Genomic DNA, 18,170 nt, shown 5'->3' with positions numbered 1-18,170 from the left:
GTAGCACAGCAGGTGGGGTACTTGCCTTGCCTGTGACCAACACCACATATGATCCCCCTAAGCTCCAGCAGGAGTGATTCCTAAGAGCAGAGCCAGGAATAAGCCCTGAACATCACCTGGTATGGCCCAAATACAAATAAAAATTGTAGCATAAATCTGTGGTTGGAGAGACTGTACAGGAGGTAAAGTCTTACATGCAACCAACCCCAGTTTGATCCCTAGCCCCTCATATGGCTCCCTCAGGGCCCGTTTACATCTCTGAATCCTCTGGTCTGCTTGACTCTTTCTCCAAATGCAGCAAGATTGGAACATGCTCATTTCTTTGTAATTTCCATCTACTCGTACCTACAAGACCAAAAGTCAAACCCAATCAAACCCACTTCCCGAGTTCTTTTTCCTTTGCCTGCACAAATATGCAAGCTCTGTCTGAAGGACTTTACCTGAAACCCATCACAAATTTTCAAGTTTGTGAAGACTTAAGTGATGGTTAAAAAGTTCTAAAGTTCTTCCATGCACATTCTATAAGTTTTAATCCAGGACTTAAGGTGTATCAGCTGGGGCCAGATCATAAGTACAGCAGGTAGGATGCTTGCTTTGAACAAGGCCAAACTGGGTTTGAGTCCCAACATCCCGTACAGTCCCTCAAGCCCCCTCAGCACAGAGCCAGGAGTAAGTTCTGAGCACCACAGGTATGACACAAAACCAAAAAAATTATAAAGTGTGTCAGCTTCACCTTTAATGAGAAACTTCCCCTCATACCTTCTTCACCAGTCTATGGGAGTCTTAAGGAACCAATGTCCTGTTCTTGTGGAAGAATATCTGTGAAGTGACTGACAAGTCCTCTATCCAAGGTCACATACTATCTATATGGTGACAGCTTTTCTGGCCTCTTCACTTCTATGAGCTCTACTCTACAATCAGTCCAAGTTTAATCTATGAACTCTTCTAAAATACTTCTTCCCCTTTGTTTAGGAAAAAAAATTAAATGTCAGCAGAAAAGTTCACTTGGGGAAGTTCTTCTCTCCACCAGCATTTCTGAAGTGCCTTCAGCACATGCAAAGAGTACTGGTCACTGAATGGGAAAGGATCATGATAAAGACTCAGCTTCTGCTTTCAAGGCATTCAGAGAATGATTTGTGTCAACTCAGCCCATGATATTAAAAGGAGAAGGAAGAAAGAAGGAAGGAAGGAAGGAAGGAAGGAAGGAAGGAAGGAAAAAAGAAAGAAAGAAAGAAAGAAAGAAAGAAAGAAAGAAAGAAAGAAAGAAAGAAAGAAAGAAAGAAAGAAAGAAAGAAAGAAAGAGAAAGGAAGGAAGGAAGGAAGGAAGGAAGGAAGGAAGGAAGGAAGGAAGGAAGGAAGGAAGGAAGGAAGGAAGGGAGGGAGGGAGGGAGGGAGGGAGGAAGAGAACAGATGAATATCTGAAAGATCATAAGGAAATGAAAACCGATTTTCCCTGTGGGAGATGGGGTTAGGGTGGTGTAACAATCCGGAAACAAAGGAGGGTCTCAAGAAGCTTAGAGAATGAGCAAAATGGGGTTTTTAGGGGAGTTACCTCCAGGAAGTGAAAGTGTTATGAACACGAGTAAAAATAAGAGAACATGTTTGGATAAAGCAGCTTGATAATGGAGGGCCAGTAGCTTGAAATGGAAACTGGGGTTGTATTGTGGAAAGCAGCACTGCCACAGTCTCTGATTGTACCTGGTCCAAAAGTCAGTATCTTAACACTGCAATTCTGTCACCTTAACCACAGTGAATTAACACTTAGCCAAGCCCATCTGCAGAGAAAATTTAGGCACAGTGCTGCAAGCAGCTGGCGAGTACAGCAAACTGCAACTCGCCGTGACGGAGGTGGCACCGCTAGCCCACCTCCTCAGAAACCAGAGAAAAGAGGTTGAGTGGGCTTCTGTCAACACAGCCCCTTTCGGTGCTCCATGCGGTCACTGTCTGTGCGTAGGAGATGACAAGAAGGTGAGACATCTGAGAGAGTATCAAACAGATGTTATGGACAGCTTTTTCTTCTGCACTGCAGAGATTTTACTTCTGTTCTATAATGAAGCAGTCAAGGAAATACAGTGCTGTACTTCTACAAGTTCAGGTTTAAAAAATATTTCTGGATTACACTGAATAATACTGCATTGTATCCTTGAAAGTTGCTGAGAGTGAATCTTAACTGTCTTGCCATCCCCCCAAATAAGTAAAAAAATGTCACTTGTGAGGTTATGGATATATTCACTAGTCTTATTGTATTAATCACCTTGCAATATACACGTGTATCAAATCGCCATGTTATGCAACCCAAACGCATACTGTCAGGTGGCAATTACGTCTCAAGAGAGATGGGGGGAAGAGGTAAGCATAGAGGTAAGGCAAGGGTAGTACCCACCACAGTAGCATCTGAAATTAAACTTTAATTCACATCATACTTTAAAAGGTAATTTCTTTCACTTCTCTCTCTAACCCCCCTCCTACACACCATATCACACATATCAGAAAAAAAAGAAAATAGAAAACTAGTTCATTTTAGTTTTGAAAAGCAAAACATTTATAAGAGAATTTCTCAGCTTTACATACAAGTAAAGTGGTCCAAAGCCGAGAGACAGTATAGCAGGTAGCAAGCTCGCCGTGCACGTGGATGACACAGTTTGATCCCTGGCACCCCATCTGGTCCCTCAGCGCTGCCAGAGTGATCCCTGAGTGACAAGTCAGAAGCCCTGAGCACCATCAGATGTGGCCCCGAACAAAAAAACAATAAAAAAGAACTGTTTCAGTGAAAAAGCATTTACACATTTTACCTCTTCTCTTCCTACAGCCACCTTGACCTGAACTAACTAAACTTGGGGAGAAGAGAAAAGCCTGTTCCAGAAGTAACTATTTGAAGGATGGTAAGGATTTGTACACTGAGAAAAGAGGGGAGGGGAGTTGTACAGTCTGGAGAGAGCTTTCAGTAGGCTGACTCCAGATTTGATTCCCTGGCACCATAACTGTGTGGGCCAAAAAAAAAAGAACCAGATATACAAATATCAGTTATATAGGTTTTTCCAGATTTAAAGAACTGTGTGATTATAGTGGAATTCTACTCTTAGTAAACATCAAAAAAGGGGATTGTTAACTCATTCCTTTTATGTTTTGGTATGACACCCAAAATTTTTCTTGGAGCGCACGGCCTGGACCTCTTTATTTTTATTTTTTCCCTGCACGGCAAAGTCTGGTAAGCTACCCGTGACTTAATTGGTATGCCAAAAACAGTAACAACAACGTGCTCTTCAGTGTTTCTGGAGCGAGCAGAAGCCATCGGGCTACACTAGCATGCAACAGGGACAAATGAAGACGTTACTGGCGCCCGCTTGAGCAAATCGATGAAAAACAGGATGATAGTGATACACTGATACCACACCCAATAGTGCTGAGGTTTACTCCTTGATCACTGGAAGTGCTAAGGGGACCCTTTGAGGTGCCAGGAATTTAACCAGGGTCAGCCACATGCAAAACAACTGTCCTACCCACCATTCTATTTCTCTAGCCTATCAACTCATTTCTTTTTGTTTGCTGAGAACTTATCTTGTATTAAAAAATTTGAAACTGTTTTAAAACGTTGTTATATAAAATTATGTTTTACAAAGTTATTCATTACAAACTGTATCAAAAATACAATTTTCCAACACCAATCTCATCATCAGTGTGACGTTCTCTCCACCAATATCACCAGTTTCCCTCTCCCATTAGCAGGCACATAACAAATTTACTTTGTATTATTTTCTCCAACAAATCTTAAAGGAATGGCAAGTGAAGTTATCATAAAACAAATCAATAGGGACTAGAGACATGTACAGTGGGCTGGGTGCTTGTCTTATATGAGGCAACCCAGGTTCAAAGTCCAGTACCACATACGGTCTTCTAAGCTCTCCAAGATTGATATCTGAGCACGGTGCCAGGAGTATTCCCTGAGCATTGCTGGGGCTTTTTGTGCCACAAAAACCAAAATGAAAAAAAAATCAACAAAAGCCAATTTGTGAAATTATGCTGCTATATGATCAAAAGAGTCAATTTGTGATAATTGGTTGCCATATGACTGAGTTGAAAACTTATTGATGTAAATAGAGTATGAATACAATTGGGTTGTACTAAATGATTTTAATTACTTTATTAACATAGGTTTTAAAATCAACTCATTTTTTAAGTAGCGTAGCCTGCAATCATTTCAACTTCTCTAAATAAAAGATTTTTAAACTAAAAATAACCCATTAGGGACAAGAGAGATAGTACAGCAGATATAGTGCTTGCAAGCAAGGCAAGTAGGCAATCCAGGCTCAATGGCTGACGCAAAGTTGGATCCCCACCTGACACCATATACAATCCCTCAAGATCTGACGGGAGTGTTCCTAAGCTCAGAGCCAGGTGAATAAGCCCTGAGAACCACGGATAATGATCGCAACACATCCCTCCACCGCCAAATTTCCACCTAAATGAAGGAGTGCTGTTTTAAACAGGATTTTATGCTTCTTCTATTTGAGGGAGGATGGGCATACTAAGGACTAGGAGTTATACAAAACTGTGAACAGAATTTTTATTCCCTGTCCTGGAGAAAACACAGCCAAGGAGGAACAAATAATGAGGCACAGTAAACAAACTATGTTTTAGAGGAGGAAGGAATACGGGGCTAAGAGCTAGAAGTAGGAAAGGGATGGAGGTTTTTGAGCTAGAGAGTAGTATGGATGGCTGGGGTGGGGAAGGGAGACAGACATTCTCTAGAAGTTTAAGGCTCCTAGGGAATTGGGCTCAGGGGTACATGCTGTGGAAGGTATTATGAGGGACAGACATCAGCTCATTGTTATGAATTACTTGTCATCCCTGTACTCTTTCCTTAAATTTTATTTTAGGTACTGCAAAGCTTCCCTCCACCACTGTCCCAGTATCCCCCACCAACCCAGTCCTATGATTCCATTAAAGACCAGTTCTCTGTTTCTGTTGTCCTTAGGTATTAGTTGTTTTATTCTGTACCACTTATGAGGGAGATCATTCTGCTTCTGTTCCTCTCCTTCTGACTAATGTCACTCAGCAGGACACTCTCAAGATCCGTCCACATAGCAGCAGACTGTATGCTTTCATCTTTCCTTATAAGTGAGTAGTATTCCATTGTGTATATGTACTACAATTTCTTTATCCAGCAATTTGTTCTTGGAAACTTGGGTTGTTTTCAGATTTTGTCTACTACAAATAGTGCTACAATAAACATAGGTGTGCAAATGTCTTTATGCATAAGAAAGCTGTTCAGAACATAAAAAGGAAAAATGTAGGAGAGGTGTAACCCGTAAGTTCTCCATAAAAAGAGGCAGAAATTTCCTGTTGCTTCAGAATACAAAATTACAGGCTCTTGAAAAGACCAACCAAATAATCAATTCTCACCCCACTATTTTGCAGATGAAAAGTTGAGGACTACCAGATGAAATACCAACAATCTTCACACACTTTCCTCTTAGGGTGGTGGGAAAGTACATGGCAGTGAGATTGGTGTTGGAATATTAAATGTAATGTATTATGGTGAACAACTTTATAAAAAAATAAAATTAAATTAAAACTCAAAAATAAAAGAAGAAAAGTTGAGGACTAGTATAGTCAAGTGCTTTCCTAGTACAATCTGAAAGGACCAAGCTGAAGCCAATTCTTTTAACTATATTTCCACTCTATTCCTTGTTTGGGGAAGACTACCACTTGCTTACAAATCCTTTGGAAGATCTAAAATTCTCTAGATCTCACCTCTATATATCTGTCTTAGAAATATTTAGGGTTTAAGCTATAGTAGAGCCGGTAAGGCATTTTCCTTGCACACAGCTGACATGGGTTTAATTCCCTGCACCACATACGGTTCCCCGAGCCCTTCCAAAGGAGGGTTCAGGGAACTCCTGAATCCTGAGTTCAAAGCCAGGAGTTATCCCTGAGTATAGCTGATATAGCTCCAAAACGAACAAAGCACTGTAGCATTGTCATCCCACTGTTCATCGATTTGCTCAAACGAGCACCAGTAACATCTCCTTTGTGAGACTTGTTACTGTATTTGGCATATCGAATACGCCAAGGGTAGCTTGCCAGGCTCTGCCATGTGGGCAGGATACTTTCGGTAGCTTGCCGGACTCTCCAAGAGGGATGGAGGAATCGAACCTGGGTTGGCCACGTGCAAGGCAAATGCCCTACCTGCTACAAAAAATGAATTAATCATGTCTACACACCAAGAAAGAAAACCTTTATAGCATGTTCTTAATAGCTTCATATGTTCTTCATTAGAAAAAAATAGAAATGTCTCTCAATGGGGATACAGAGAAACAAACTGTAGAACACAAGCAATACATTTTTAATGATGAATATACACAACCATTTAAATGGATCTCAGACTAGTGTGACTAGTGACATCATCAACGCCCAATGTGTCACACACTTTGAGACTCCATTTTTACAACTTTCTACCAGTTAGATATCATGGTGATGATAGAAACATCATTGGTCATCATCGGGATAGTGAAGATGTAACTAGAAATAGATAGTACACATAACCAGCGAGATAGTGCAGGGGTAAGGCACTTGCCTTGCGTAAGGCTGACTCCAGTTCTATCCCCAGCACTGCATATGGTCCCCTGAACAGAATCAGTGGTCATTCCTGAGCAGAGTGCCAGGACTAAGCCATGAACACTGCAGGCTATGGACCCAAAACTCAACTCCCCACAAAAGAGATAATACTAATAAGCTTTTTGAGGGGAGATGAAGTTACACTGTTGAATGATGGTAGTGATTACGCAAATCAATGGATGTGATGAAATTTATTAAGTGAATAAATAAGTGAATAATAAATTTATAATAAATTTATTATTAAATTTATTAATTTATAATAATAAATTAATTATCTTAATTTATTATTAAGATAATTTACCTTATCTTATCCCCTGTGAGGGAGGAGAAAAAAGTCGATTGCTTATAACTGGTAAAGGCAAAAAGGTCTGAAGTTTGCTCACTAGGATATTGTATCAATGATAATTTCCTTGTTCTAATAGACAATTTTGTAAGATTCTAGAAGTCCCATAATGTTTTAGGCAGGTCTGATGAAGCAACATTTATAACAAATTTTAAATTTATAGCAAATATGTCCTTAGGTCTTTGCTCAAATGTCATCTCATCTCACATGCCACTTTATACCATAGTTTACTTTTAACTGCAAAATAAAAATTTTCTGATTAAAAATATATTTATTCTGCATTTCCCCACCAATTTGTTTTTTTTTTTGCTTTTTGGGTCACACCCAGCGATGCTCAGGGGTTACTCCTGGCTTTGCACTCAGGAATTACTCCTGGCAGTGCTTGGGGGACCATATGGGATGCCGGGGATCGAACCCGGGTTGGCCGCGTGCAAGGCAAACGCCCTACCCGCTGTGCTATCGCTCCGGCCCCACCCCCACCAATTTGTTAAAGGTTTTTGTTTTATTCACTATTGTATGGTATATGGTAGAATCTCAATAAATATTTACTGAATGAATCTGAGTTTGCTGAACATGAAATAAAGAAATAATTTCGCTTTGCTTTGTTTTGAGGTCCACATTTAGCTGTTCTCAGGGATCACTCCTGGTGGGGCATGGGGGAACCATATGGGGTGCTAGGGATAAAACCTATGCCAGCTGCATGAAGGCAAAATCCTTCCCCACTCTATGCCTACTCAGTTCTCTAAAATAAAGATACAATTTTAAAAACTAGACCATCTTTCACATCAAGACAGATGTTCCTTATATTTCCTTTTCATACATTTACTCAAAACAGTCATTCTGTATTATTATTTACATTATGAAATATCTGAAAAGATGTCATAATGATTATCTAGATCCTAGGAAATCACAAATTCTGAAGGTTCCTTTCCCAGTGTTAGAACGTAAAATTACCTTTTCCGGGTAATTGGTTGTTCTTATGGTGCACAAGAGTGTACCTATAACAGCTAGCCACTAGAGGGAAGTGTTTACACAATTGTCCTTTCTTAGTATGCAGTATACAACAAGTAATGGGCTGGGTATAAAACATTAGATAGGACATGGTACCCACACTCAAAATTTACATTATGGTAGGAAACAAAGTGTTATGTAGAAGTACAATGGTAGAAGTATGCATAAAGGGCCCCTAGTACATAGGATATGAGAGAGGCATAGATTTGGGCTGGTAGTTTCCTAGAGGTGATGACTGAACTGACCCTAAGGGAAGAGCTGGAAGTGGGATAGGGATGGAAGAAGAGTGCAAGTTCTCTGAAGGCAGGTTACATTATCACTATGCCCTTATCATTGTTTTCCCAAAACCTAGCAAGGGGCAAATGAGCTCAGAGAGTACAGAGTTTCATGAGGCAGACAGCCCAGGTGTTAAGCTTTTTGCCTTGAAGACTCCAGCTTGATCCCCAGCACCAGATAAAGTACCCTGAGCAGTGACAGAAGTGATCCCTGAGAAGAGACAGCAGAAAGCCCTTAGCACAGCTGTGTGTAGCTCTCTGACACCACCCTCCTGCCCCAAAACACACACAGTGTCAGGCAATTAAAAGGGCATGCTAATGTGCAAGCATCAGAAAGAAATGAATGTTCGAGCTATTAAGCTCATGTACAAGCACTGGAAGTGAGAGTGAAATCTCCAGTGAGAACCATGGCTGAGTGAGTGAACTTCACAATCACCTCTAAATGTGTGAACTTCACAGTCACACATGTCTCTGTAAGCCCTGGTCATTGCAATGACATCAGTGGATGTAAGTGAGTGGGGGAGCATTGAGGGGAGAGCATGCTAGATAGAGAGGCAGGGTCTAGACCATGATGGGTCCTTTAAGCTTTTATCCTGAAGGTGATGGGGGACTACTGAAGGGTTTGTGGTAGGAAAGCAACATAATGAACTTTGTATTATAGAATTTTATTTAGGAGTTTTAGAAAACTCCTTTCCAATAGCAAGGTAGAGAATGAATTTGTGGGGGAAATAAAAGTGAAAGTGATCTTAAGTATGATGGCTTTCCAAATGAATCAAGTGTGGTTTAGTGGCTGCTGCCTTCACGAAGCTAATAGTGGCCTGAGAAATATTATAGCAGGTAGAACACTTGCCTTGTATGTGGCTGACTCCATTCCATCCCTAACACTGCATATGGACCCTCTCTAAGTACTCCCAGGAGTGATCCCTGATCTAAGAGCCAAGAGAAAGCTCAGAGCACCGCTGGGTGTATTCCCAAAACAAAAAAATAAAAATAGAACCTGATAGTTCAAGAAAAGAAACTAAACATAGAATTGCAAGATTCCAGAGCAGGATATATTGTAGGCTGTATAATGAGGCACATGAGGAATCTCATACTCTTGACAGTTAAGAATTATCATAATCTGGGGCCTAGAGAAATAGTAAAGCGGACAGACCGCTTGTCTTGCAAGCAATTGATCCAAGTTCAATTCCACTCATACAATATGGTCCCCTGAGTCGTGCCAGGAGTGACTGCAGAGCCAAAAAAAAGCCATAGGTACTGCAGAGGTCTGTCCAAAATAAAAACCAAAACAAAATAATTCTTATATTCTGAAGGATTCTGTATGACAACCTACAAAGGAAGGGAGGCACCAAAAGAACCCCCAGTTCTGCGACTACATCTCTTTCCATAGGCCCTACTGGCCTCATGCATCAGCACAAAAACTACTGTTAATAGGGGAAAGGAACAAGGAAGTTCTGAAGCAGAAACTGGGGAAGTTCTCTTGGTAGAGATGGGGGTGGGTGTTAGGGGGTCAGAAACAGTGCACAGGAATGAGAATGGTCCCCTGAGCGTCTGTGATGGGAGCTTATGTCAACTGAACCCCACCCACAAATTACAATTGGCAATAGTTCTTAGAAGGGGCTTTTGAATTAGCCTCAGCGTGGCCTCTTGGTTCTGCTGCTTACCAACCTGGGAGTGGGCAAGCAGCCCAAAAAAATGAGGCTCCAACTTGTTCAGCCCTTTGGGGAATCAATATGGACATTTATCAAAAAAGTAGAAACTAAATTCCCATGTGACCCAGCAATACCACGTCTGGGAATATACCCTGGGGATCCAAAAACACACAGTAGAAACACCACCCGCACTCCCATGCTCATTGCAGCACTGTTCACAATAGTCAGAGTCTGGAAACAACCTGAGTGCCCAAGAACAGACAAATGGATAAAGAAACTCTGGTGCATCTACACAATGGAATACTCTGCAGCAGTTAGGAAAACGAAGTTATGAAATTTGCTTATAAATGGATGGACAGGGAAAGTATCATGTTGAGTGAAATGAGTCAGAAGAATAAGTTCAGATATAGAATGGTTGCATTCATTTGTGGTATATAGAAATACATATAGTAGAAGGCTAATGTCCAAGGCCAGAAAAAACAAGGGCTAGGAGGACTGGTCAATGGCTGCAATCTACCACAAGTGTGTGTGGGGTGGAGGGTAGGTTAGATAGAAAAGGGACTAGGGACCAGTATGACTATAATAACTGGAAATGATCACGCTGGACAAAAACTGAGTAGGCTAAGGGATATACACGACAACCTCTTAGTAGCGGTACTGCAAATGACAATGCCCAAACAGAGACCGAGAGAGACAGAGAAACACAGAGAGAGAGAGAGAGAGAGAGAGAGAGAGCTCCTTTCATAGAGGCAGGCTGGGGTGGGGTGGAGGATGATTGGAGGGAAGCTGGGGACATTGGTGCTGGGAAATGTACATTGGTGGAGGGATGGGTGCTCGAACACTGTAGGACTGAAATCTAATCATGAACAGCTTTGAAAGGCTCTATCTCACAGTGATTCAATAAATGCATTTAAAAAAAAGAATGAGGTTCATGCCACTACCAAGCCTCACAGGGTTTTCTACATACTTACTGAATAAAATAACAGAAATAAAATACCTTAATATATTTTCTGATAAATGACAATCAATGATCGGGGATTTTTAAAAAAAATGTACTATAATGATGGGATGATGCTTGACTGCTATTGCTCTAATCACCATAGCTTCTGCACTTTTCTGTAGAACAAACAAGCAGGCACTATTTTGTCATCTCATTTATTTTTATTCCATCTCTCAATATAGTCTGCTTTGCATTCAGGAATACACTGGCTCACAACTGGCTTTTCTCTGAAATGGCAGTGCCCCTTTTAAAAATCTTTCTTCCCACAATGCAACACGTAAACCTCATCACCAAGTGCAATTACTGCCACATTGCCAGGATAATGTTTGCCTTGCCTCTGTTGGTAAATGACTTTTTTTCCTACCAGGAACCACAGCATCACACCTACTCCCTCTATTCAGAGCAAAAGGCTGATGCAAGGAGGGCGCTCACCTGCTGAATTCTGACAAAATACCGATTATATTTCACATCCTTGCCTGCGAAGGAATTTGGCTGGCCTGAGCTTGTTCTTCTCTGTTTTTCTGCTCTGGGCTTCCCCATAATTAACACAATTCCCCAGGCTCAGAGCCCAAAAGATATTAGGTTGAGTCTAGAAGAAATAGGTGTGTAAGCAAGAAAGCTATCTACCACATTCCCTCCCTTTGAAAAATGTAATACCGTAATTACATTCGCTTTTAGTCTCCTCTGCAGCAGTGTTCCCTGAGGGAGAGGACCCATATGCCCTATACTTGAAGCTATAAGCAGACTGGAGCGCTAGACTTTGGAGTCTCATTAAAATACTTGTTACTGGAATGATTAATATTCATCTTCCCACACACAATCCCTGGTCTGGAGAGCAGAAATTCTACCACTTAGGCTGCCTGTGGTATTGATGAGGGAGGACAAGAAGCAGTTGCCAGAAATATGAAGAGAGAATGTGGTTTTCTGAAAGTATTCCTGGGGTTAGAGGTAGGCCTTGGTTAGACAAGCACATCTAGGGATCCTATCCTGATGGGTGACTGTTTCATAGAGAAAAATCCCCAAGAAGAGAAGCATATAGAGGAAAGCATTTATAGTCATGCACATAATGCCAATAAATTACAAGGCAGAGCAGACAGGTGTGTGCCTTACCTCCATATATGCTACAAAAGGCTGCCTTTCTGGATTTTTCTCTTTCCCTTATAGGTCTTCCTTTGATTTTTTTCCCCAACCTGATACACTTATATACAAATGGTGGTGGGTATGAGGGGATACCAAGGCAGATTTACTTTGGGTCTTTACATTCTTCCTAGGGTTCAGAGTTCAGTTCTTCTGAACTCTGGAGAAAATACAAAGTAAAGGAGAAAGAATCTCAATCTGCTAGGACGTTCCAAAGAGATGACTGCCTTAATACATTGCTACTGCTAAAAAATAATCATTTGCATAGTCATTATAGCTGTAGAGTTGTTTATGGTTTGGATCAAAGACACTATATATATATGTATATATATATATATATATATATATTTACTTTCAACAACAAATTTATCAGATAGAAAGGGTAGGCAGTACTGTCTGCATCTTATGAACAGGAAACCTAGATTTAGACAGACAAGGTGAATTATCAAAGTCACGTAAAGTGACGTGAATAGCAAGTGATGGGCTTACAACCCCACTAGAATCTCTAATTCCAAGGCCAGGGTGCCACCGGACGTCTTGTGTTCCATTCTAACCATCAAAGTAATCTTTCCCTTTGATCACTTTCTTTGTAGTTAAAAAATTTTAAAGGATTTTCAGGCACAAGTTTCCATTTCTTCACAGGACTTTTTTTTTCCTCCCAGAAGGGAACAAAGTACAGTAGAAATCTCTTGGGATTCAAGTCAAGCAGCTCTTTATCTGAATTCCAGCTTTGACACTTACATGTGGAATGACTTTGGACAAGTTATTGAACTTCTCTGAGTCCATCTCTCTGCTGAGGAGTAAAATAAAAATATCTCAAAGGTTGTCATGACACCCAAGTAAGATAATTGAAATAAGATTTTAACTTCTGGAACATAGTAGGAGATAAACAAGTAAATATTGATTATTTCCCTCATAACTCTACCCCAACTTTCTACTCTAGTTTGGAAATGTACTTATAGAGAAAGCTGAAGTTCAGGCTTTGGTATATATATATATATATATATATATATATATATATATATATATATATATATAGTACATGGTGTACACACACACACACACACACACATACACACACACACACATGAAATCTGCCTATATACCTGTCTCAATGTCCAGCAGTATGGCTGGTCTTTTAACTCTGGATAGTTTATCATTTTACAGCTGATATTTTCTTTTTTTTGGTTAACTGAGATTATTTTACGATTTATAACTTGTAGTGTGCATGTTAATGCTTTCTGAAACCATTTAAAGACTTAAGTTATGATGCAGAAATAACTTCTATTCTCTAGGCCTGAATAAATCACCTTCAATAATCTCATCTAAAATGAAAAGTCAACTTAATAATATCCAGCTAATACTGAATATACTGTGGGAATCCAGATCTGTGATCTCTCGAAGTCCAGCTCTAACACCAGATTCCAAATGCATTATTTAAAAAAGGATGCATCCTCGGGAGGCAGAGAGACAGCACCATGGGTAAGATACTTGCCTTGCACACAGCTAACCAGGCATTCCATATGATCCCCTGAGCACTACCAGGAGAGATTTCTGAGTGTAGTGCCAGTAATATTCCCTAGCTGAATAATTCCAGGGGTGGCTCAAATTTCTTTAAAAAAGGAAATGATGGTTCCAGAACTCTATAATTTGCTGTAGTCCCCTTTGTTTATTTTTTTTATTCGGTTGCCTTGGTATCATTGTAGCATTGTAGCATTGAAGACACCTCTGAGATGTCTTGGAGCAATCTTGTAGCATTCTGCAAATATTTTCCTTGATGTATTTTATAGATTTTGATCTGATCCCAAAGTTTTTTGATCCACTTTGAATTTACTTTTGTGTAAGGTATGAGATACAGATCCAGTTTTAATTCTTTGCACATGGTTCTCCAGTTTTACCAGCACCATTTGTTGAAGAGGCTGCTGGGGGAATCAACCTAGATGTCCAACAACAGATCAGTGGATCATGAAGATGTGGTACATATACACAATGGAATACTATGCAGCTTTAAGGAATGAAGAAATCACGTAATGTACTACAACATACATCACGTTAAATGAAATAAGCCAGAAGTTAAGATGATATCGCTTGTATGTGATATTTAGAGTAATGGGATGAGGAAACACAATGGTTTAAAGAGGGGGTGCCTAGATCATCCTTGGCTGCAGAATATATCGAGGAAAGAAACAGAACAAAGAGGAAAGGGAGAAGAGAGAGATGAGAGGCAGGGGTCAAGGGGACTCATATACATCGGTGTTGTTAAGGAGTTACATACAAAATTTCCAACCAAACTCAACAACACTGAAACCCTGAGACCTAAACTTTAGTAACCAAATTTAAAAGGTGCCTGTCAAGAGGGCCGGCTGGGACTAGGGGGTATGAGAGGAGAGGGAATCTGGGAATAATGATCGAAGGAAGTTGACATTAGTGGTGCAATTGGTGATGCAATGTTGTATGTCAAAAACCGAACTATGAATAACCTTACAATTCATAATGCTTTGATAAAATAAAATTTTAAAAAAGAAAGTATGCATATGTTAAGAGCCAATTTCCTATGGGGTATCTTGAGACAGTAAAGTGCCTTAATTATTGTACCTAAATTGTTTCTATTGTCATATTCCTTTCACTGAAGCTTCAAACAATGTGACAAAAAAAGGAAGATGAGTAGGACATCAAAGAAAATTTGGATCTCCCTGAGAGTGAGGACTTAAGATGTTGGAAAATGGCAGACAAAACTGAAACTCTATCATGTACAACTTTGTAACTGTGTATTTCAATCCAATTCAATTAAAATAATATTTTAAATAAATATTTAAAAAATAAGTTGCAGAAGGTTTTGAAATACAAGTAAGAAAATTCTTTAAATATCTTATTTTATAAAATTTAGCATTGTTCTATTGGTTGCAATGAACATGTCACTTCTGCCATTTCAAACATCTGATTATGATTTTTTTTTGCCCTTTTGGTCATACCTGAGAGTGCTTGGGGTTACTCCTGGCTTTTCACTCAGGAATTACTCCTGTCGGTGCATGGGGTGCATGGGGTGCTCTGGGATGTCAGGGATCATATCAGAGTTGGCCACATGCAAGGCAAGCATACTGCCTTCTGCACTATCACTCCAGCCTTCTAATAATTATTTTTCTAAGCTTATTGAAAACTGGAAAAATATAATAAAACCACATGTACTCTGGGGCTGGAGCGATAGCACAGCGGGTAGGGCGTTTGCCTTGAACGCGGCCAACCCAGGTTCGATTCCCAGCATCCCATATGGTCCCCTGAGTACCGCCAGGAGTGATTCCTGAGTGCAGAGCCAGGGGTATCTCCTGTGCAGAGCCAGGTGTGACCTAAAAAGCAAAAAACAAAAAACAAAAAAAACCACATGTACCCTTCCTCCAAATACAGTGACCATCAACAAAATAATATTTTGTTGATGAATTTTGTACATCTGTTTGATATGCTTCCCACCCTTCTGTGATGGAAATTTTTTTGTTTGGGGGCCAAACTCAGCCATGCTCAAAAAAGCGAGGCTCTGAGCTCAGGGCTTGGAAGGCCATATGCGATGTCAGATATCGAACCTGGGTCAGCTACATGCAAGGTGAATGCCTTACCTGCTGTACTCTCTCCAGTCTCTATGACGGAATATTTTAAAGCAAATCTAAGGTATCATGTTATTTCACTTCTAAATCCTTCTGTCTGTATCCCCAAAATAAAATAATATATTGTAGCACAATGACAATGACTCAAATAATTCCTTAAATCATTCACTTAAATCTCGTTCTATATTTTTAATTTCCCTAATGTATAAAAATTACTTTTACAGGTGACTTATTTGATTCAGCTACTTCATAAGGAAGTTAATATAATTTCTACAAGGTATTGTAGAAATTATGTATTTGAGAAACCATCATTAACATTATTGTACATTACAAAACTTTAATCAATAAAAATTTTTTTTAAAGTCCATGGATATTTTCAACAAATAATTAAATACCAATTTCCTAGTTAAAAAATTAAGGGCTGGAGCAACAGTATAGTACAGTGGATATGGTGTTTGCTTAGCGCAGGGCTGACTAGATTTTATCCCTGGCACCACATATGGTCCCCCGAGCCCACCAGGGGTGATCCCTGAGTGCCAAGCCTTGAACAAGTCCTGAGCACTGCTGGATGTGGCTCAAAAGCAAAAATCCTGAAGCCCTACTACTCCTTCCGCTGTAATTATTAAGCTTTAAGATTCTATTGAATATAATGATCCATTACAATGCTATGATAAAAAATTACCCTGTTGTTGAGGAAAATGGCACAATTTTAGGTAGTGCTTTCTGTTCAGTGTTTTGCCCAGTGGACTTTTCCAAGAACCCAGAGAGAATGCTAATTGAGGATTCACCGTAGGTATTTTGTGAAAATTCAGGTCTCTTTACCACATCTCTTACGTATTTGAGCAGCACTGTAATGGTCTGATTCTCAAAAAATAAGATTTTTGAAAGAGAGATCAGAGCTGGGTAGAACAGGGAGCGAGAAAGTTCAAGGATGCTTGGCCATGGATGGCAAAAACTGTGGAGAGAACTATAGTTAAGTCAACTCACTGAGTATTGTCGCCAAACTCTTGGAAATTCACTTTCAAAAATCTGCAACTGAATCAATTTTATGAGATCCTAATCACTACAAATCATTAAGTTCCTGTGGCATATCTCTAGTCACAAAACATCATGAAATTTCTATAGAAATATTCCTTTAAAAATTTTTTTTTTAATTTATTGAATCACTGTGAGATAGTTACAAGCTTTCATGTTTGAGTTACAATCTCACACTGATCAAACACTCATCCCTCCACCAGTGCACATTCCCCACCACCAATATCCCAGGTATACCCACCTTTCCCATCCCCCCTGCCTCTAAGGCAGACAATATTCCCCATACTCTCTCTCTAATTTTGGGCATTATGGCTTGCAACACAGACACTGAGAGGTCATCATGCTTGGTCCATTATCTACTTTCAGCATGCATCTCATTCTAAGAACAACAAAGATGACTAATATTAGAGAATTATATTAATTCATTTTCTAAACAGCTTATTCAAGTTCAGGATTTCTTGGTAGCTGACGTCTATTCCCATAGCTTAGGACACAATGAACAAAACCAGGACTGGATGGAAAACAACATTACAGAGGCACACTCACACACAAACCCAAATGAGGAACGTGAGGAACTGCAGTACCTAAGGATCAGCATGGGAACATGGGTCTGCTTAATGAGAACTGCTTCTGATTTCCCTAACTCCTTTCTCTATTGAATCAACCCAAGCCTCCAGACTATTTGGGGGCTGGAAGATAGAGAAACAGACTCAGTAGATGCCTAGCATGAACCCTAGCTGGATTTGATCTCCAGTACACATGGAACTTCTGAGTATTCCCAAGGGCTGCCCTGGATGCCCCAAGCACCACCAGGTGTCACCCTGGAGGTTCATGAGCACCACTGGGATAGCCCTTGTAAACCTGTACCTCAGTGCCTGAGCAGTACCACACCGTTGGGCTGTCACACTGAACTATGGTGGCCAAGACTTGCCAGGAGAGGCCCTCAGGACTCCTGAGAATCATTCCTCCTTCAAAAAGATTCATTGTCAGGGACAGAGCTATCGTACAACGGAGAGGGTGTTTGCCTTGCATGTGGCCAACTCACATTCAACCCGATTACCCTATGTGGTCCACTGAGCCCGCCAACAGTGATCCCTGAGCACAGAGTCAGGAGTAAGCCCTGAGCACTGTTGGGTGTGTCCCCAAAACAAAAAGAAAATGATTCGTGGTCTTTGATTGTGTCACACTCAGTGAGTTATTCTTGCCTCTGTGATCAGGGATAATTCCTGAAAATATTCAGGGAACCATAGACAGTTCTGGGAATCAAAGCAAGGTCAGCCACCTGTAAGTTAAGCACCTCTCTGACCCAAGACTGACTGTCTCATATGCAATGGAAATACCAGGCCTGTGAGATGGCATCCCTTACCCTAATAAAGTTGGAGCTCTTGCTCTGGCTTACGCCAGGTATACAAACTTTTTTCTTTTAAAGAGAAAAACAAACTAAAATGTAGTGACAGAATTAAGTAGTATTCTGTAATGTCTTGGTATAGGAACATAAAGGGA

General features: G+C 40.2%; 1 protein-coding gene and 1 non-coding gene across 5 annotated transcripts in view; one reads left to right on the top strand and one right to left on the bottom strand.

Annotated features, from left to right (window-relative positions):
• MID2 (midline 2) overlaps positions 1 to 18,170 on the bottom strand; it is a 117,502-nt gene that overhangs the window by 35,963 nt on the left and 63,369 nt on the right. The gene's annotated exons all lie outside the window — the stretch shown is intronic.
• On the top strand, positions 2,763 to 2,881 carry LOC129400601 (small nucleolar RNA SNORD22). The gene has a single exon (XR_008627808.1). It is a non-coding gene; the product is annotated as a small nucleolar RNA SNORD22 (small nucleolar RNA).

The sequence above is a fragment of the Sorex araneus genome, chromosome X (assembly GCF_027595985.1).
Source record: "Sorex araneus isolate mSorAra2 chromosome X, mSorAra2.pri, whole genome shotgun sequence".
Lineage (NCBI taxonomy): Eukaryota > Metazoa > Chordata > Mammalia > Eulipotyphla > Soricidae > Sorex > Sorex araneus.
The sequence above is the reverse complement of the archived record's forward strand: the minus strand, read 5'-3'. Positions and strand labels throughout refer to the sequence as shown.